This window comes from Capricornis sumatraensis, chromosome 4 (assembly GCF_032405125.1).
Source record: "Capricornis sumatraensis isolate serow.1 chromosome 4, serow.2, whole genome shotgun sequence".
NCBI lineage: Eukaryota > Metazoa > Chordata > Mammalia > Artiodactyla > Bovidae > Capricornis > Capricornis sumatraensis.
Genome location: NC_091072.1, coordinates 145,075,965 through 145,097,343, shown reverse-complemented (window position 1 = coordinate 145,097,343; position 21,379 = coordinate 145,075,965). Strand labels below are relative to the sequence as shown.

The 21,379-nt window shown below is 41.9% G+C and overlaps 1 pseudogene; it reads right to left on the bottom strand.

Annotated features, from left to right (window-relative positions):
* Positions 1 to 244: 244 nt before the first annotated feature.
* LOC138078772 (large ribosomal subunit protein uL15-like) lies at positions 245 to 19,801 on the bottom strand (annotated as a pseudogene).
* Positions 19,802 to 21,379: the final 1,578 nt, after the last annotated feature.

Below are 21,379 nucleotides of genomic sequence, written 5' to 3'. Positions count from 1 at the left end.
GTGCATGCGTGCTAAGTTGCCTCAGTCTTGTCCAACTCTGTGCAACCCCATGGACTATAGCCCCACCAGGCTCCTCTGTCCATGGGATGCTCCAGGCAATGATACTGGAGTGGGTTGCCATTCCCTTCTCCAGGTCTTCCTGATCCAGGGGTCGAGCCAGGGTCTCTTATGTCTCCTGCATTGGCAGGCACATTCTTCACCACTAGCACCACTTGGGAAGCCTTGGGGCCCAGCAGTTCTTGTTTTAACAAGCATGCCCCTCCCCACATGATTCCATCTGTGCTCGAATGATAGTCGATTCTTGGTGCTCCCTAAGGGCAAGTTCTACTCCTGTGGTTTTGCTGTCAGCTGTATCCCCTTTGAGACAGGTGACCCCTCCTACAGCAGTCTCATAGAGCCCTTGAAGAAGTGAGGGCAAAAATCAGATTGCAGGAGTTTTAAGATTAAGACGTGAGTTAATGAAAAAGGGCCTACATAGATGCTCACTCAAGAAATCCAAGTTTAAGAGAAGGATGGTGTTGTTGTTCAGTCGCTAAGTTGTGTCTGATTCTTTGTGACCCCCATGGACTGCAGCACCCCAGGCTTCCCTGTCCTTCACTATCTCCCCGACTTTGCTCAAACTCATGTCCAGCTCATCCTCTGTCACCCCCTTCTCCTCCTGCCCTCAACATTTCCCAGAAAGGTGAGACGTTGCTATACTTAGAAATGGATAACCAACAAGGACCTACTATATAGCACAGGGGACTCTGCCTGTGTTAGGTAGTAGCCTGGATGGGAGGGGAGTTTTGGGGAGAATGGACACATGTACATGTATGGCTAAGTCGTTCTGCTGTCCCCCCTAGAACTATCACAACATTGTTAATTGACTATACTCCAACATGAAATAAAAAGTTAAAAGCAAAAAAAAAAAAAAAACAAACAGTTGCGAGAACCAGGGCTGGAGAGAAGTATGGGACATAGATGATGGTGGAGTTTTGCTTTTTCAAACTTGACAGAAACTGAGTCCCAAGCAACAGAAGATAAAAATACTGAGAGATAGAAGAGTTCAGAAAATGCATACTCCAAATATCCATACAAAGACTGGATAAAAATTTCTAAAAATTGTAATACCCTTTTAGCTGCCTTTTATTAGTTAACATCTTTATAGTGTCATAGATGAGATAAAAAGCCAAATGAAATGAAGCAACTAGAAAAAAGACTATAAAATAACTCATAATGAAAACTACCACTGATTTCTCCAGAGATAAAAAAATCATGTAATACTTTTTTTTTTCCTAGGAAGACATAATATTTTTGAAACAAACAAGATGCTCCTTTAATAAAGGAAAATTTGAGAGAGCAAAATAAACTAACCATCTAGAATTTAGAAGTTTGATATCTGAAACATGAAGAGAAGGGTTTGAAGATAATTCAAAGCAAAACCACAAGCAGATGTAAAATGCTGATAGAAGAGAAAATGTTAAAAAGTGAGACTTTAAGATCAGGAAATATGATGGCTTCAGATTCTTCAACAACACCAGATGCTAGAAGATAATGGAACCATATCTTTCAAATTCTGAAGGATAATTATTTCCAACCTAGAATCTTGTTTTTTAGTTATTCGCTGAAATAACAAATACTTGTACACACCTGAGCAAATGTGGAACATTTTGGGCTTCCCCGTGGCTCAGCATTAAAGAATCTGCCTGGAATGCAGGAGCTGCAGAAGACCCAGGTTTGATCCCTGAATTGGGAAGATCCCCTAGAGGAGGTCATGGCAACTCACTCCAGTGCTCTTGCCTGGAGAATCCCATGGACTGAGGTGCCTGGCGGGCTACAGTTCATGGGGTCACAAAGAGTCAGACACGACTTAGTGACTGAGCACACGAACTAGGAGTTAAGATTCTGCGTGCCCACTGCAGAGGCACTGGTTTGGTTCCTGGTCTAAGAACTAAGATCAGGCTTGGTGCGGCAAAAAAAAAGAGTCAGGGATGGGAGAAAGAAACAAAATACAAGTTAAATAAAATAAATACAAATAAAATTTATTTATTTTACAATATCTTTTATTTATTCATTTGGCTGCACCAAATGAATTAGGTCTTGGTTGCAGTTTGTGAATGCTTAGTGCTTAGTGGCTGCGTGTGGGCTCTAGTTCCCTGACCAGGGATGGAACCCAGCACCCTGCTTTGGGAGTCTTCGCCACTGGACCACCAGGGAAGATAGAAACTGATGATAACAAAATCTTGGCTCCACTTTCTCTCTTATCTATTGAGCCCACCTTTTTTTTCCAGTTGAATGGTTCTCTTTTTTTTTCTTCCCATTCAACTGTGTAGCCTGGTTTCGGGAGGAGTAGAGAGCCGCAGGCAAAAGAACCATTTTGCCTTCAGGGAACAGACAACAAATGGTGGATCCAAAATATAGGGTGGGGTAGAGAAAAGTATTCCAAAGGGAGGTGTGGCTTAGTAAGGGAGAGAGGAGGGTCACAGTTGGGGAAAACACTCCCAAGCAGACTTCCTGCCTGCGAAGTGACTTCAGTCTTGGCAGACTCATTGACTATAGTCCTCTAAGCTCCTCTGTCCATGGAATTCTCCAGGCAAAAATGCTGGAGTGGGTTGCAATGCTCTCCTCCAGGGGATCTTCCCGACCCAGGGAATGAACATGTGTCTTCTGCATCTCTTGCACTGGCAAGAGATCTTTACTGTAGAGGATCTTTACCCCTCCTCAGTCGTGTCTGACTCTCCCTGTGGATTGCATCATGCCAGGCTTTCCTGTCCTTCACCATCTCCCAGAGCTTGCTCAGACTCATGTCCATTGAGTTGGTGATGACATTCAACCATCTCTTCCTCTGTCCTCCCCTTCTCCTCCTGCCTTCAATCTTTCCCATCATCAGGGTCTTTTCTAAGGAGTTATCTTTTTGCATCAGGTAGCCAAAGTATTAGAGCTTCAGCTTCAGCGTCAATCCTTCCAATGACTGACTGGTTTGATCTTGCTGTCCAGGGGACTCTCAAGAGTCTTCTCCAACACCACAGTTGAAAAGCATCAATTCTTCATCGCTCAGCCTTCTTTATGGTCCAACTCTCACACCCATACATGACTACTGGAAAAGCTATAGCTTTGACTAGACGGACCTTTGTCGGCAAAGTAATGTCTCTGCTTTTTAATACGCTGTCTAGGTTTGTCATAGCTTTTCTTCCAAGGAGCAAACATCTTTTACTTTCATGGCTGCAGTCACCATCTGCAGTGATTTTGGAGCCCAAGAAAATAAAGCCTCTCATTGTTTTCACTAGCGCCACCTAGTTCATAAATGACTGCACTCTCTGGTAGTACCTGGCCCCACCCCTCTCCACAGTCAGTGTTCTTCCCCCCTGTTGGCCCACCTGGTCCCTATGCTCCCTATGGGCTTTTTGTCTCTCTCCACCAGTGCTTTGTGTATCAAAGCCTGTCCCCATCAGTCTTATAAGGCATCCACCCTGGATCCAGGCTGCTGCGGCCCTGGGGTGGGGTGGGGCTCCAAAGTGGGCACCAGGTACCTATGGGACCTTGGAGGACCCCATTGACAGCAGAACCACAGTGCTGCAGCCCAGGAATGCCACTCACTTTGCCCCTTCTTGACCCCTATGCCCACATGTGCCTGCCTTTCCCTTGTTGTTGTTTAGCCACTCAGTCGTGACCAACTCTGTGACACCATGGACTGCTGCACACCAGGTTTCCCTGTCCTTCACCATCTCCCGGAGTTTGTGCAAACTCTTGCCCGTTGAGTCGGTGATGCCATCCAATCTCTGTAGTCCTCTTCTACTCATGCCTTCAACCTTTCTTGGAGTCAGGGTCTTTTCCAATGAGTCCGCTCTTCTCATCAACTGGAGCTTTAGCTTCAGTATCAATCCTTCCAATGAATATTCAGGGTTGAATAAGGACTGAAAGGACATAAAATAACCCAGTCTCAAAATTAATATATTATATTTATGAATGGCAGCTATTTGAAGAAAGTGTTAGTCACTCAGTCATGTCACTCTTTTCAACCCCGTGGACTGTAACTCACCAGGCTCCTTTGTCTGTGGAATTCTCCAGGCAAGAATACTGGAACGGGTTGTCATTTCCTTCTCCAGGGGATCTTCCTGACTCAGGGATGGAACCTGAGTCTCCTGCACTAAAAGTAGATTCTTTACCATCTGAGCCACCAGGGAAGCCCAACAGCTATCTGGTCTTGTGTAAAGTACCCATTGAGAACTGTGGGCCATGTCAAGTGGGCCTTGATAATTGATCCTGTCAAAAACATCCATGCTGCTAGTATGTGCCTGGGTTTAAATAGCCTATAACTTTTATTTATACTTTTTGGTTTTCTGGATTAATATCATGTTTTATCAGTTCAGTAATTGTGTGTGAGTGTGTGTGAAAATCACTCAGTTGTGTCCAACTCATTGCGACCCCATGGACTGTACAGTCCATGGAATTCTCTAGGCCAGAATACTGGAGTGGGTAGCCTTTCCCTTCTCCAGGGGATCTTCCCAACCCAGGGATGGAAGCCAGGTCTCCCACATTACAGGCTGATTCTTTACCAACCGAGCTATCAGCGAAGCCCGATTGTTTGTAACTTATTGCAATAATAATAACCCTTCTTGCCTTGCTAACCTAGCTGGTAGTGGCATAGGGGGATAGGTAGTTGGGTAGGTATTCAAATCTTGCAGAAGAGTGGGATTTTTAAAAACATTTATTTATTTATTTGTCTTTGTTGCTTTGCACAAGTTCCTCATTGCATTGGCTATTCTGGTTGCAGAGCGCAGTCTCAAAGCTCATGGACTTCAGTGGTTACTGCACACAGCCTCAGGAGTTGCAGCTCGAGGGCTCGAGAGTGCAGGCTCAGTGGTTGTGGTGCACAGGCTTAGTTGCTTCATGGCAGGTGGAGTCTTCCTGGACGAGGGATCAAACCCGTGTCCCCTGCATTGGCAGGAGGATTCTTATCCACTGCACTACCAGGGAAGTCTGAGAGGAGTGGGATTTATATTAATTATGAGTACCAAGGAAGAGTCCTAAATTATAGAAATGCACAGAGGATGAAAACTCAAGGATGGGATCTCAAGATGTGAGGTGCATGGCTGGGCATTTGGCCGGATGTGGGTCATTCAATAAGGGCAGAGTTTGAAAGTTTGATAGGAGAGTTTGGGATTGCCTGGTGGCTCAGACGGTAAAGCATCTGCCCACAATGTGGGAAACCCGGGTTCGATCCCTAGGTTGGGAAGATCCCTTGGAGAAGGAAATGGCAACACACTCCAGTACTCTTGCCTAGAAAATTCCACGGATGGAGGAGCCTAGTGGGCTACAGTCCGTGGGGTTGCAAAGAGTCGGACTCTATTGAGCGACTTCACTTTCTTTCTTTCTTTGAAAGGAGGAGCTTGGTCCTGCTGCTGTGTAAAACAGTGGCAAAGGCATTAATGTAGAGGTGTTACAGCACAGCTCATAAGTTTGGGAGGAATAAAAATGGGTGTGGCTCTTCTGCCGCAAAGAGTTAAGGTGTAATAGCTGCCATGAGGGGAATGCTGGCCATCTAATTAACTCCTCTGCAATTATCTCATTGCTCAGAGTTAATGGGCAACGTTTTCCTGAGTGGAGGTCCTATGGAGGTAGGATGGCAGCTGACAAGTGTCTGCCACTGTGTAGAGGTTTTAGTGTGTGTGGTTCCCACACTTACCTGCCAGTAGGTGTGGACAACAAGAAGAGATGGGAGAGGGAGTTTATGTACCTTATGGATGCCTGCCTGTGTGTGCGTGCTCAGTTGCTTTAGTCGTGTCTGACTCTTTTCGACCCTGTAGACTGTAGCCCTCCAGGCTCCTCTGTCCGTGGGATTCTCCAGGCAAGAATACTGGAGTAGGTTTCCATGCCCTCCTCCAGAGGAGCTTTCCAACCCAGGGATCAAACCCACATCTCTTAATATCTCCTCCATTGGCAGGTGCGTTTTTTACCACTAGCATCACCTGGGAAGCCCAAAGCACAGTTGGTGTATCATTCAGTTCAGTTCAGTCGCTCAGTCCGACTCTTTGCGACCCCATGAATTGCAGCATGCCAGGCCTCCCTGTCCATCACCAGATCCCGGAGTTCACTCAGACTCACGTCCGTCGGGCCAGTGATGCCATCCAGCCATCTCATCCTCTGTCGTCACCTTCTCCTCCTGCCCTCAATCCCTCCCAGCATCAGAGTCTTTTCCAATGAGTCAACTCTTCGCATGAGGTGGCCAAAGTATTGGAGTTTCAGCTTTAGCATCATTCCTTCCAAAGAAATCCCAGGGCTGATCTCCTTCAGAATGGACTGGTTGGATCTCCTTGTAGTCCAAGGGACTCTCAAGAGTCTTCTCCAACACCACAGTTCAGACGCATCATAATATCTACTTAATCATTCACTTATGCTGATGTTGTTTAGTCGGTAAGTTGTGTCTGACTCTTTTGTGACTCCAAGGACTGTAGCCTGCCAGGCTGCTCTGTCCATGGGATTTCCAAGGTGAGAATATTGGAGTGGGTAGCCATTTCCTTCTCCAAGGGATCTTCCCAACCCAGCAACAGAACTGAATAGAATCTCTAGCTTTGGCATGTGGGTTCTTTAGCACTGAGCCACCTGGGAAGCTCATATATTTCATATGTGTGTGTGTTTGTGTGTGTGCTCAGTCATGTCCAACTCTTTGCAATCACATGCCAGACTTCTCTGTCTGTGGAATTTTCCAGGCAAGAATATTGGAGTGGGTGGCCATTCTCCACTCACCCAAGTCTTGGGTCTCCTGCATTGGCAGGCGGATTCTTTGCCACTGCACCACCTGGGAAGCCCTTCATGTACTTTAAGGAGTAAAGAGTCCATCTGCAATACAGGAGACCCAGGTTCAATCCCTGGAAGAAGATCCCCTGGAGAAGGGAACTGCAACTCAATCCAGTATTCTTGCCTGGAGAATTCCAAGGACAGAAAGCCTGGCGGGCTACAGTCCATAGAGTTGCATAGGGTCGAACATGATTGGGCAACTAACACTTTCACTTCACTTTTCACCTGGGAAGCCCTTCGTATATTTCATGCTCATATATAAAAAGTCAAAATATTAAAAAAAGAATGAGTACACTAGTGTTCAAGTTTGTTTTGATTTTTATTCCTTTCCATTTCCCGTAAAACTTGTAAATACTGCCTCTAGTTGTGAAACAGCAAAGATAAACTTGGAGTTGCTAAATCCCAAAAATGGTCAAAGAAGCTAATCCTAAGAGTAAAGGTCATGGCCAAAATCTTTTCTGTTGTCTTCTGATCCTCTAGGCAAGAATGCAAGAACTTTTAAGGATTCGTTATCTTCATTATCTAAAAATGCAAGACAGGAGAAACATTGCTATCCCAGGCAGTAAAAATGACCCCACCAGTCCTTATCAACTGCAAATTTATAGCCTTGGAAGAATAGAGAACTATTTCTTGTTTTCTTTGCTTGAGGCTCAGACATTAAAGGCAGTCTTAGATCAGATAGACAATTTAGACATTTAAGCATTAATATTTTATTTTCTTTGCCTTTGGAGAAACCATAAAGATTCACAAATGTGTTCTTCAGAATATAAATTATTCACACACATTTATTTAAAGTTCCTAAGGCAAACTGTTCAATATCACAGTAATCCCAGTCTATGCCCCAACCAGTAACGCTGAAGAAGCTGAAGTTGAACGGTTCTCTGAAGACCTACAAGACCTTTTAGAACTAACACCCAAAAAAGATGTCCTTTTCATTATAGGGGACTGGAATGCAAAAGTAGGAAGTCAAGAAACACCTGGAGTCACAGGCAAATTGGGCCTTGGAATACGGAATGAAGCAGGGCAAAGGCGAAGAGTTTTGCCAAGAGAACACACTGGTCATAGCAAACACCCCCTTCCAACAACACAAGAGAAGACTCCACACATGGACATCACCAGATGGTCAACACTGAAATCAGATTGATTATATTCTTTGCAGCCAAAGATGGAGAAGCTCTATACAGTCAGCAAAAACAAGACGGGGAGCTGACTGTGGCTCAGATCATGAGCTTCTTATTGCTAAATTCAGACTGAAATTGAAGAAAGTAGGGAAAACCACTAGACCATTCAGGTATGACCTAAATCAAATCCCTTATGGTTATACAGTGGAAGTGAGAAATAGATTTAAGGGCCTAGATCTGATAGATAGAGTGCCTGATGAACTATGGACTGAGGTTCGTGACATTGTACAGGAGACAGGGATCAAGACCATCCCCATGGAAAAGAAATGCAAAAAAGCAAAATGGCTGTCTGGGAAAGGCTTACAAATAGCTGTGAAAAGAAGAGAGGCGAAAAGCAAAAGAGAAAAAGAAAGATATAAGCATCTGAATGCAGAGTTCCAAAGAATAGCAAGGAGAGATAAGAAAGCCTTCTTCAGCGATCAATGCAAAGAAATAGAGGCAAACAACAGAATGGGAAAGATTAGAGATACCAAGGGAACATTTCATGCAAAGATGGCCTCAATAAAGGACAGAAATGGTACTGACCTAACAGAAGCAGAAGATATTAAGAAGAGGTGGCAAGAATACACGGAAGAACTATACAAAAAAGATCTTTACCATCTATATAATCACAATGGTGTGATCACTCACCTAGAGCCAGACATCCTGGAATGGGCCTTAGAAAGCATCACTATGAACAAAGCTAGTGGGGGTGATGGAATTCCAGTTGAACTCTTTCAAATCCTGAAAGATGATGCTGTGAAAGTGCTGCACTCAAGATGCCAACAAATTTAGAAAACTCAGCAGTGGCCACAGGACTGGAAAACATCAGTTTTCATTCCAGTGCCAAAGAAAGGCAATGCCAAAGAATGCTCAAACTGCCTCACCATTGCACTCATCTCACATGCTAGTAAAGTAATGCTCAAAATTCTCCAAGGCAGGCTTCAGCAGTACGTGAACCATGAACTTCCAGATGTTCAAGCTGGTTTTAGACAAGGCAGAGGAACAAGATCAAATTGCCAACATCTGCTGGATCATAGAATAAGCAAGAGAGTTCCAGAAAAACATCTATTTCTGCTTTCCTGACTATGCCAAGGCCTTTGACTGTGTGGATCACAATAAACTGTGGAAAATTCTGAAAGAGATGGGAATATCAGACCACTTGACCTGCCTCTTGAGAAACTTATGTTTAGGTCAGGAAGCAACAGTTAGAACTGGACATGGAATAACAGACTGGTTCCAAATCGGAAAAGGAGTACGTCAAGGCTGCATATTGTCACCCTACTTATTTAACTTCTATGCAGAATACATCATGAGAAACGCTGGGCTAGAAGAAGCACAAGCTGGAATCAAGATTGCCAGGAAAAATATCAATCACCTCAGATATGCAGATGACACCACCCTTATGGCAGAAAGTGAAGAGGAACGAAAAAGCCTCTTTATGAAAGTGAAAGAGGAGAGTGAAAAGGTTGGCTTAAAGCTCAACATTCAGAAAATGATCATGGCATCTGGTACCATCACTTCATGGCAAATAGATGGGGAAACAGTGGAAATAGTCTCAGACTTTATTTTTCTGGGCTCCAAAATCACTGTAGATGGTGATTGCAGCCATGAAATTAAAAGACGTTTACTCCTTGGAAGAAAAGTTATGACCAACCTAGATAGCATATTCAAAAGCAGAGACATTACTTTGCCAACAAAGGTCCATCTAGTCAAGGCTATGGTTTTTCCAGTGGTCATGTATGGATGTGAGAGTTCGACTGCGAAGAAAGCTGAGCGCCAAAGAATTGATGCTTTTGAAGTGTGGTGTTGGAGAAGACTCTTGAGAGTCGCTTGGACTGCAAGGAGATCCAACCAGTCCATTCTAAAGGAGACCAGTCCTGGCTGTTCATTGGAAGGACTGATGCTAAAGCTGAAACCCCAGTACTTTGGCTACCTCATGCGAAGAATTGACTCATTGGAAAAGACTCTGGTGCTGGGAAAGATTGAGGGCAGGAGAAGAAGGGGACGACAGAGGATGAGATGGCTGGATGGCATCACCAACTGGATGGACATCGGTTTGAGTGAACTCTGGGAGCTGGTGATGGACAGGGAGGCCTGGCGTGCTGCAATTCATGGGATCGCAAACAGTCAGACATGACTCAGTGACTGAACTGAACTGAACCCTTTCATCTCAAATGCTTAAGACAGTACCTGCACAAATATTTGTTCAATAGATGAAGTTATTAGTGTGTTAGAAGATATATGCTATGGACAACATAGAATAGCGTAAAAGAGAGTACAAGCTGGGAAACAAGTTAGAAATTACAAGAAAATGATAGGGACGTCCCTGGTGGTCCAGTGGTTAAGAATCCTCCTTCCAGTTGAGGGGAATGTGCAAGTAAACAACAATAGGCAACAAGAGGGATTACAGTTAAAGGGTCTTTTAATTCTTCCTCAATTTAAATCTTAACGAGGTGTCTCTTTGGTGCAACTGGTTAGCACTTTTGACTGTTAGCAGAAAGGTTGGTGGTTCGACCCCACCTAGTGATGCATCTTTCCCACTTTAGGATGTAGAGGATTTTAGGTTCTCTGTGGACTTCCCTTGTGATCCAGCTGTTAAGATGCCACACTTCCCCTGCAGGTGGCGTGGGTTCCATCCCTGATCAGTCAACTAGGTTCCCATATTCCTCGAGCCCCAAGAATGAGAAAAAAAATTAACAAATGAATAATCCAAGTGAAAAATGGACAATAATATTTCCAAAGGAAGTTCAAGTAGCCAAGAAGCATATGAAAAATTGTGATTTATGTTAAAAGTTGAGTATGTTAAATAGAAACAATTAGGCATTTCTCCCTAATGGGTTAGGAACAACAAAACCAATACTGGAGAGGCATCATCATTGTATGTGGTGAGGAAAATGGTACTTAGTGTCATCTTAAAGTGCTCTGAAATGAGTGCTGTATTATTTGAGAATATTGACGTGTCAAATTACAAAATAAAAACAAACGGAACAGCTTATGCACGATGTAGGGGAGGGAAAAAAGTTTTTCTTGAACCTCTTATTGTCTCTTGCTGGGTCTTAAACTGACAAAGACAGATTAACAGGAGAAAAGCACTCAAATTTATCCAAAAATTTTCATGTGAGGGACTGCCCTGGCTAGTGGTTAAAACTCTGGGTTTCCACTGCAGGGGGTATGAATTCAATCCCTAGTCAGGGAACTAAGATCTCAATCCACGCAGCAGGGTCAAAGGAAAAAAAAAAAAATCTAAATGTCAGCTGATAATTGCTACCTTATTTAGTAGCTGCTGGTCCAGCAAAAATAAAATACTTCAAACTAAAAGGAATCACAATGAATGGAGAGAGTAATATACTAAGAGCAGAGCTGTCTCTCAGTAGTTCTATCAGAAACAGTTTGAATGGTGTGGATACCGACTACGCCACAGCAGGGTCTTGCTGCTGATAACAAATAGTGGTGGCTGATAAAACTCAAAAGGTTGATTTTAATAATTGACACACATAGACACACAAAGCCCCTTGAAAATGGTGATGAACTTTGATAAATTCTGATAGTTTCACAACTCTTTAACTTAGGGTTACATGATGCTAACATGATATCTTCCAGTGGTATTATTATTCAACTCTTTTCCAGACAGGTAAATAGATAAATTAATATTAGATGATTTGATGGGTAGCATCTTAGTTAAAATTAATGAAAAACAACTGAGATTTTTAAAAAAAATTGTTTGTTTACATACAGGATCAAAATCACTTAATTACTTACCCTTGCACTATCTTATGTGTTATTTGTGGAAAGCAACCCTGTCTGGTGTAAAGAATCCCTTTTGCTCTCTGAAGATGGATTTGAGAATGTGACTTTGAAGGCTAAAACTAGCAACCTGAATGTGGAACACTGAATAACTACCCCCCATAGGCATCCATATCCTAACTTCCAAAACCTGTGAATATGTTATCTTATATGCCAAAGGAAACTTATCAACATGATTAAGTCAAGGATCTTGAGATGGGAAGATAATCCTGTATTGAAGTGCTGTAATCACAAAAGTCTTTACAGGTGGTAAAGGAGATCAGAGTGAGAACTATCTGAGGGTGTTACTCTGCTGGCTTTGAAAATGGGGAAAGAGATCACTGGCCAAGGAATGTAGACATGCTCTAGAAGCTAAAGAAGGCAAAGAAACAGATTCTTCTCTTGAGCTTCCAGAAAGAACATCAGCTCCAAGCTATCCCCCCCCCTTTTTTTTTTTTTTGGCCACTTGGCTTGTGACCCGACCAGGGATTGAACACAAGCGCCCTGTGTTGAAACTGTGGAGTCTTAATCACTGGACCTCCAGGGAAGTCCCCACATAGCTTCAAGTTATACCTTGATTTTAACCCATTAAGACCAATTTTAGACTTCTAACCTCTGGAACTGTAAGATAATAATTTCTGTTGTTTTAACCTATTAAATTTGCTGTAAATTTTACAGCAGCAATAAGAAACTAACATGCTGAGTCAAATAAATAATTTAGAATATTGCTTTTCAACCCGTCTATGGTGAAGATTCAGTTTTATTTATTTATTTATTTTCAATTTATTTGGCTCTGTCAAGTCTTAGTTGCAGGGCCAGAGCTTGTGGCATCTTCCTGGACCAGGGATTGAACCCAGATCCCCTGCATTGCAAGGCAGATTATTTACCAATGAGCTGCCAGGGAAGCCCCAGCTTGTTGTTTTAATCTTGAATCATGGATCAAAATACTTATAAGATATAATTGAAAATTTACTAGAAATTAATAATTTAAAACACAAAATTAAACACCATTTAAAAAATAATACATTAATCTGACATAACATTAATTTGTCAAATTGCTCTTAACATTCTTTAACACTTGCTCTCATTTTCTGCGCTGTTGTCCACAAGTAACAATTTGCAGATGAGCATAGGACCAAGGTCCACACTGTGAGTAGCTTTGTTTCAGGAGACTGTAATACTGAGTGGTGTCACTTTGAGGTGACAATGCCCAGAGATCTCAGCAAAGCATCTAAACCTCAATTTGTGATCATCACATAGGAGGTACAAAATCCTGCGCTGGGGATTTCTGATAACCTGATGCTGACCATTACTGAAAACACTCTTTTTTCTTTTTTAAATAAAAAATATATTTGCTATAGTCCAAGAAAAGACTCTGATGCTGGGAGGGATTGGGGGCAGGAGGAGAAGGGGACAACAGATGATGAGATGGCTGGATGGCATCACCAACTCGATGGACATGAGTTTGGTTGAACTCCGGGAGTTGGTGATGGACAGGGAGGCCTGGCATGCTATAATTCACGGTATTGGAAAGTGTCGGACACGACTGAGCAACTGAACTGAACTGAACTGAACTGAAAAGAGTGTCAACAACAGAAATGTACATTTCAAAGAAAATGTACAAATGACTTTTAAAAAGTCAACCTTAGTAATTAAAGTAGTCCAGGAAATCCCCTGGCAGTCCAGTGGTTAGGACTCCGAACATCCACCATGCTGGAGGCAAGGGTTCAATCCCCAGTCAGGGAACTAAGATCCCACATGCCGTGTGGTGTGGCCAATAAAAGAAGTCTAAATGAAGACAGAAAGTATTTATCAGTTACATCTCATCTTAAAAAGCTAAAGAAGGAAAGAAAATATCCAAGACCAGCCAGCGTTATTAAAACTAAACTCTCATTCACTACTGCTGGGAGTACAAATCAATATTTTATTTAAAACAATTCATCCCAAAGGATTAAGACCCTTAAGTTTTTATGTACATTGAATTGATACTTAGATATAATTTAGTAAGAACATAATATGAAATGCAGATAGAACTTGATTTGGCATGTCATGAAATGCAGCTAAAGACATGATTATTTAGTGTCAAAAGATAAATTTCTAAATGATTAAAAATGTTATATTAATATAAAGTGATATTATTACATAGTCATTAGGTTGATTCTAAGGAATTTATTCATTATTGTTTTATTTTTGTTTTAATAATAAGATAAAATACTCAAGCTGTTAAATGGCAGGAATGAGGTTTTAACAGCATGTGAGTTCGGTTCAGTCGCTCAGTTGTGTCCAACTCTTTGCAACCCCACAGACTGCATAAGATACGGTATAAATATTAACCCTGTGGACCTTCTGTTTTTTTTCCCCCCTAGCATCCTCTAACTACTTCTACTCAGACTATCGTTGTTAATGTTCAGTCACTAAGTTGTGTCAAACTCTTTGCAACCCCATGGACTGCAGCACACCATACTTCCCTGTCCATCACCAACTCCCTGAGCTTGCTCAAACTAATGTCCATCGAGTTGGTGATGCCATCCAACCATCTCATCCTCTGACTATAGTTCTCACTAATCACTCACCCACCAAATGTAATTATACATAAATAATATATTTAATGGCAAAATACATCTAAGGAAATGAAAAACTCCTTTTTTTTTCTATCTTTGTGTGTGTGTATGTGTGTGTGTGTGTGTGTGTGTGTGTGTGTGTGTGGCATGTGGGATCGGACACGACTGAAGCGACTTAGCAGCAGCATATATGTTAATCCCAATCTCCCAATTTCTCCCACCCTCTCTTCCACCTTTGGTGTCCATAGGTTTGTTCTCTGTGTTTATGTCTCTATTTCTGTTTTGGAGATAAGATCGTCTATACTCTCCTTAGTTCTTAAAATAAGTTTCCCCAATTCTTTACCTATGGGACTTTGTTTTGCCACTTCTGTGTCCCTAGTACTTAAAATGGTGTTTAGACACCCGAGTGTTTGTTCTGTGATTGGCAGCAGCATCCAAATCACTTTGTACTTCAGAGGTCAAGACTACACTGTTTCGTTTAAGTAACTTTTTTCTAACGGTAAAATTTTTTAAAAATTTATTATAAAAATGAAAAAAATAGAAATTAACAAAAAATTACTAAGAAATAGCAATTGTTAATGTATTAAGATCAATCTTTCCAGATTTTTTCTGTACTTATTTTTCAAGAATTGGATTATTTTTCTATATATTTCAAAAACTTTTTTTTTTGCTTAAATTACTAAGGATAAGCTTTTCCTGGGTAAGTTTTCATGCCACATGTATTCTTTTATAATATTATCTATGGCTGAGTAATAATAAAACTTTTGGATGCTCCATAATGCACTTAATGTTGTACAGTTAGGTTGTTGCTGCTGCTAAGTCACTTCAGTCGTGTCTAACTTTGTGTGACCCCATAGACGGCAGCCCACCAGGCTCCCCCATCCCTGGGATTCTCCAGGCAAGAACACTGGAGTGGGTTGCCATTTCCTTCTCCAATGCATGAAAGTGAACAGTGAAAGGGAAGTCGCTCAGTCCTGTCCGACTCTTAGTGACTCTTAGCCTACCAGGCTCCTCCGTTCATGGGATTTGCCAGGTAAGAGCACTGGAGTGGGGTGCCATTGCCTTCCGAGTTAGGTTGTTAAGTTTTCTCTATAAAAATATACTAAAATGAATGTATCCATAATTCTTTGTCTACTTCCGTTACTTAATTCACTGAATGAATATTTATCAAGTACTCATGATTTGTTCCTGATCTTTGGTAGCTTATATTCTAGTGGTTCCAAATAATATTCTAAAAGTGGAATTGCTGATTAAACCATTTTTAAAAAATTTTTGGTAAAATGTACACAATACCAGATTTATTGGTTAATCATTCTTAAGTGTATGGTTCAGTGGCATTCACATTGTGCTACCATCACTACCATTGATTTTCATGTCTTTTTTCACCTTGCAAAACAAAAACTCTGTATTTTTTAAAGAATAACTCCCCATTCCCCATTCTCTCCTCTCCTAGCCCCTAGCAACCACCATTCTACTTTTGTCACCATTAATTTGACAACTCTAGTTATTTCATATAAGAAGGACACAGTAGGGATTTGCCTGGTGGTCCAGTGTCAAGACTCTCTGCTTCTAATGCAGGGCACATAGGCTCAGACCGTAGTCTGGAAACTAAGATCCTGCGTGCCACAGGGTGGGGTCAAAACAGAAAAAGGACACAATAATTTTAAAACACTTAATACATATTGCAAACTTTTATTCCAGGTATGTTATGTTAATGTATATACCGGAGATAAGTGTAATAATGTTCGTTTCCTTGCTTCCTCATCATTTTTTCACCTTGCTAATTAGATAGACAGACATTGTATTGCTTTAATCTGCTTCTGTTATTTAGAAATCCTTTTTTTTTTTTTCAATTGAGGTATAGTTTAGTCGTTCTGGTGTACTGCAAAGGGATTCAGTGGGGGTGTGTGTGTATTCTTTTTAATCTTCATTTCCATTTTAAGTTATTACTAGATATTGAATATAGTTTCCTGTGCTATCCAGCAGGACTTTTTGTTTTCTGTTTTATCTATAGTAGTTCATATCTGCTAATTATAAACTCCTAATTTATCCCTTCCCCCACGTTGGTAACCATAAGTTTATTTTCTATGTCTGAGTCTGTTTCTGTGTTACTTTTATCTGTTTTTTCAGCCTCACTGAAGGGATCTTAGTTCCCTGATCAGGGATTGAACCCCTGCCCCTGCATTGGAAGCACGGAGTCATAACCACTGGACTGTCTGGGAACTCCCTATTTCTGTTTGGTAAATAAGTCTATTTGTACCACATTTAGATTCCACATATAAGTGATATCATGTGATATATATCTTTCTTTGTCTGGCTTACTTCCCTTAGTATGATAATCTCTAGGTCCATCCATATTGCTTAATTTGCTTCTTTTTACTATTGTTGGTGAATATTTTTCATGCTTATGATCACAATAAGTCTGTGGAACTGATATATTCCCCATTTCACTGATTAGAAAACCAAAGGCCAGGGAAACAATTTTTTTAGAACTTCACAGTGAGAGATAGAGCTGGGATTTTGAGTCCATGACTTCAAAACTAGCTCTAGAGCTTCTTCTGGTGCTGCTGCTGCTAAGTCACTGCAGTCGTGTCTGACTCTGTGCGACCCCATAGACGTCAGCCCACAAGTCTCCCCTGCCCCTGGGATTCTCCAGGCAAGAACACTGGAGTGGGTTGCCATTTCCTTCTCCAATGCATGAAAGTGAAAAGTGAAAGTGAAATCGCTCAGTCGTATCTGACTCTTAGTGACCCCATGGTGACTCAGTGGTAAAGAATCCACCTGCTAATGTAGGGGACATGGGTTCCATCCCTGATCCAGGAATATCCTACATGGCATGGAACAACCAAGCTGCTGCTGCTGCTGCTAAGTTGCTTCAGTCATGTCCGACTCTGCGCAACCCCATAGATGGCAGCCCACAAGTCTCCCCTGCCCCTGGGATTCTCCAGGCAAGAACACTGGAGTGGATTGCCATTTCCTTCTCCAATGTGTGAAAGTGAAAAGTGAAAGTGAAGTCGCTCAGTCGTGTCTGACTCCTAGCAACCTCATGGACAGCAGTCCACCAGGCTTCTCCGTCCATGGGACTTTCCAGGCAAGAGTACTGGAGTGGGGTGCCGTTGCCTTCTCTGAACTAAGCTGGTGCACCACAACTTTTGAGCCCATGCTCTAGGGCCCATGCTCTGCAACAAGAGAAGCCACTGCAATGAGAAGCTCTCACACCAAAACTGGACGGTAGACCCCACTGGCTATAACTAGAGAAAAGCCCACACAGCAACGAACACCCAGTGTAGCCAAAAATAAATATATAAATTAAACATATATATGTGTGTGTATATATATATATATAAAATAACCAGTTCTACAATATTTAGCTGTATTGTCTTACTTTTGATTTTCTCATTTGGGCTGAAAGTCTAGAATTATCTATTTTTTGTGTGTCTTTTATTTTTTAACTTTAAAAAATTTTATTTTTAATACAATTTTGAAAGGTTACTTTCAATTTACAGTGATTACAGAATATTGGTTATATTCCTCATGTTGTACGATACATCCTTGCACTTATACCCGGTAGTTCATACCTCCCACTCCCACACCCCTATGGTGCCCCTCCCTACTCCCCTAGAGTTACAATGTTTTTGTTTGTAGAGCCCTTAAAGAAGATCAGATTTATTGCTGTGATTTTATGGGGAAAGAAAGTGAGACCCAATCAATCGGTTAATGCTTTATGACATCTCAGATCATTCATACCTTATTTTTTAAATGTCCATGTTTTTCAGGGAGAGGTCAATTCTGATTCCATGTTGAAAACTGTTTCTTTTACTTTAACCCTTGTTTTTGCCGTTTTTGTTATTATAAGCATACATAATGGGCTGTCTCAGAGAATTCTGCCCCTCTGCCTGACTGTTAAGCTAAAGTGCCTTTGTTCATAACCTTGTCCACCTGTAAATGGCAGGAAGAAAAAAATTAACACTTCCCCCTGCCTGAGGCTTGCCACTGTAGGAGACATTTGCAAGATATGAAATGGTCTTTTTACTTTGCTTCCTCACCTCTCCAAATCTCTGATCCATAAAACAACTGGGCATCCAAACCCCAAGAGGATGGTGTTTTGAGATGTTTGTCTGCCATCTTCTTGGTCAGCTGACTTTCTGAATAAAGTCATATTCCTTGCCTCAACACCTTGTCTCTTGATTTACTGATCTCTTGAGCAGTGAGCAGAGCAAGCTTGGACTTGGTAACACGTGCTTTGGTATGTCTCATAAAGTGAAAGTGAAGTCGCTCAGTCATGTCTGACTCTTTGCCACCCCATGGACTGTAGCCTACCAGGCTTCTCCGTCCATGGGATTTTCCAGGCAAGAATACTGGAGTGGGTTGCCATTTCCTTCTGCAGGGGATCTTCCCAACCCAGGGGTCGAACCCGGGTCTCCTGCTTTGTAGGCAGATGCTTTTACCGTCTGAGACACCAGGGAAGTCATGTATCATAAAAGACTGAGTGAATTGTCTAAGCTCACAAGGTCATTGGAGGAGCCTTAACTAACTCAGATCCCCCATTCCTGATCCTGTTGCTTTTTCTGCTATACGAGGTGCCTACAAACTCAATTATTGCTTTCTTTCCCTTGATCAAATGCAACTTTAATAATAATGACAGAAATATTTAATGTCTATGTTCTGGAGAAGACTCTTGAGAGTCCCTTGGACTGCAAGGAGATCAAACCAGTCAATCCTAAAGGAAATCCACCCTGAGTATTCACTGGAAGGACTGATGCTGAAGCTGAAGTTTGGCCACCTGATGCCAAGAGCCGACTTATTGGAAAAGACCATGATACTGGGAAAGATTGATGCAGGAGCGTAAGGGGCAACAGAGGATGAGATGGTTGGATGGCATCACCAACTCAATGGACATGAGTTTGAGCAAACTCCAGAATATGGTGAAGGACAGAGAAGCCTGGGGTGTTGCAATCCATAGGGTTGCAATGAGTCAGACAGGACTGGGTGACTAAACAACAACAACAAATTAATGTCACCTTGCTTTCTCTTTTTTGAAAAGCACTTGTTATCATTTAATGAATTTCCCAGCATGTGGCTTCCAGCCACCAGGATACAACCCCCACCTATACCCTTAATCTTCTCCTCACCTCTTCTGCTGAAGAATTTGACCTTTACAATGACAAGCTGCTTTGGGGGTTTTCCCTTCCCCAGAACTTTGTAGTAATCCAACAATGCCACAATAATGATAGAAGGAGTTCCAGTCTTATTCTTGGCAGCATTCACCCATGTCTGCTCACTGACCTAGGTCCACAGTTTATCAAGATTGACAGTTGGGCAGAATCTCTGGTGCCTCTTAAGTGGTAATCTCTCATATCAACTTTCCCAAAGTAACCTGGGTGATATCTGTTGACGTGGATGCCGTGGTGATGCATGGCACCAGGATTACCTTGGCCTCCCCGGTGTTTCCAGTGTTTGTGTGTGGCCGTGGCTGTAGCTCATGGGGCCCTATGTCTTCCTTAGTCAGGGTGGCATGTTGGCAGCCTTGACAAAAGAGTTGTCACCTTGCTTTTATGGAGTGCTCACCATTTGTCAGATATCCTGAGCTTGGCACATGCATTATCTCTTCAGATCCTGTCAGCAACTCAGCAAAGAATGCTTTATTCTCACTTCACAGTTGAATGATGTGCCCTTGATCACACAACTGGTAAGTGGTGGAACCGAATTTTGAATGAGTTGATCTGATTCTTTCTTTCCTTTGTTGTGGCTATGCTGGGTCTTCATTATGGCAAGCAGGCTTCGCTAGTTGTGGCACATGGGCTTAGCTGGCCGTGGCATGTGGGATCTTAGTTCCCCAACCAGGGGTTGAACCCATGTCCCCTGCATTGCAAGGTGGGTTCTTAACCACTGGATCACTAGGGAAGTCCCCAGTTAGTCTGATTTCTGACTTTAAATCAGGAAAGTTAAATGGAGAGAATCAAAGTGCAGCCTCTATTTATTGTTGAAAACAGGTGGGGTTTGTAGACTAAATGCACTTCCATGGTGGCTCAGAGGGTAAAGCGTCTGCCTACAGTGCAAGAGACCCAGGTTCAATCCCTGGGGGGGGGAGGATCTTCTGGAGAAGGAAATGGCAACCCACTCCAGTACTCTTGCCTGGAAAATTCCCTGGACGGAGGAGCCTGGTAGGCTACAGTCCATGGGATAGCAAAGAGTCGGACACAACTGAGCGACTTCACACGTTCACACACAGAGTGCAAGTAGGAGTAGGAGAAATGGGAATGGAGAAGATGTGGCTCTCCAAAAGAGCAAGGCCTTTGGAAATAGCACCAATTCATTCATTCATTTTTTCGTTTTTAAATTGCACAGATACCTATTGAATGTCTGCTACGTGGCAGACACTTTCCTTGGCAGTGGAGAAACCTTGAGGGAAAGACACATCACTTGTCCTTGCCCTCTGTAGCTTATATTCTGTTAGCTTAGAATAATATTCTAGAAATGGAATTGCTGATCAATAAGGACGTATAGTCCTTGGACATATTGTTGACCAAAAAGGACACATGGCAAATAAGGACATATAATATAGCACAGGGAACTAAACTCAGTATTTTATAATAACCTATAAGGGAAAATAACTTGAAAGAGAAATTAGTTTGATATTATATAATTCAAACTGAATCACTTTGATGTACACCTGATGTACAACATTGTACATCAACCACGCATGTATGCTCAGTCATGTCTGACTCTTTGTGACCCCATGGACTGTAGCCCTACAGGCTCCTCTGTCCATGGGGATTCTCCAGGCAAGAATACTGGAGTGGGTTGCCATTTCCTCCTCCAGACATCAACTATATGTCAATTTAAAAAATAAAAATAATTTGTCAAAAGATTGAAATGGAATTACTAATCAAAGGATATGACTATTTTTTATTTTTAAAAATTGTGGTAAAATGCATATAACATAAAATTTTATCATTTTAATCATTCATAGGTATGCAGTTCAGTGGCATGAAGTACACTCATTAAGTATATTCACATTGTCATCAATTTCTAGAACAGTTTCCATCTTGCAGAAGAGAAACTTTATGCCCATTAAACTCCCTATTCCCTATT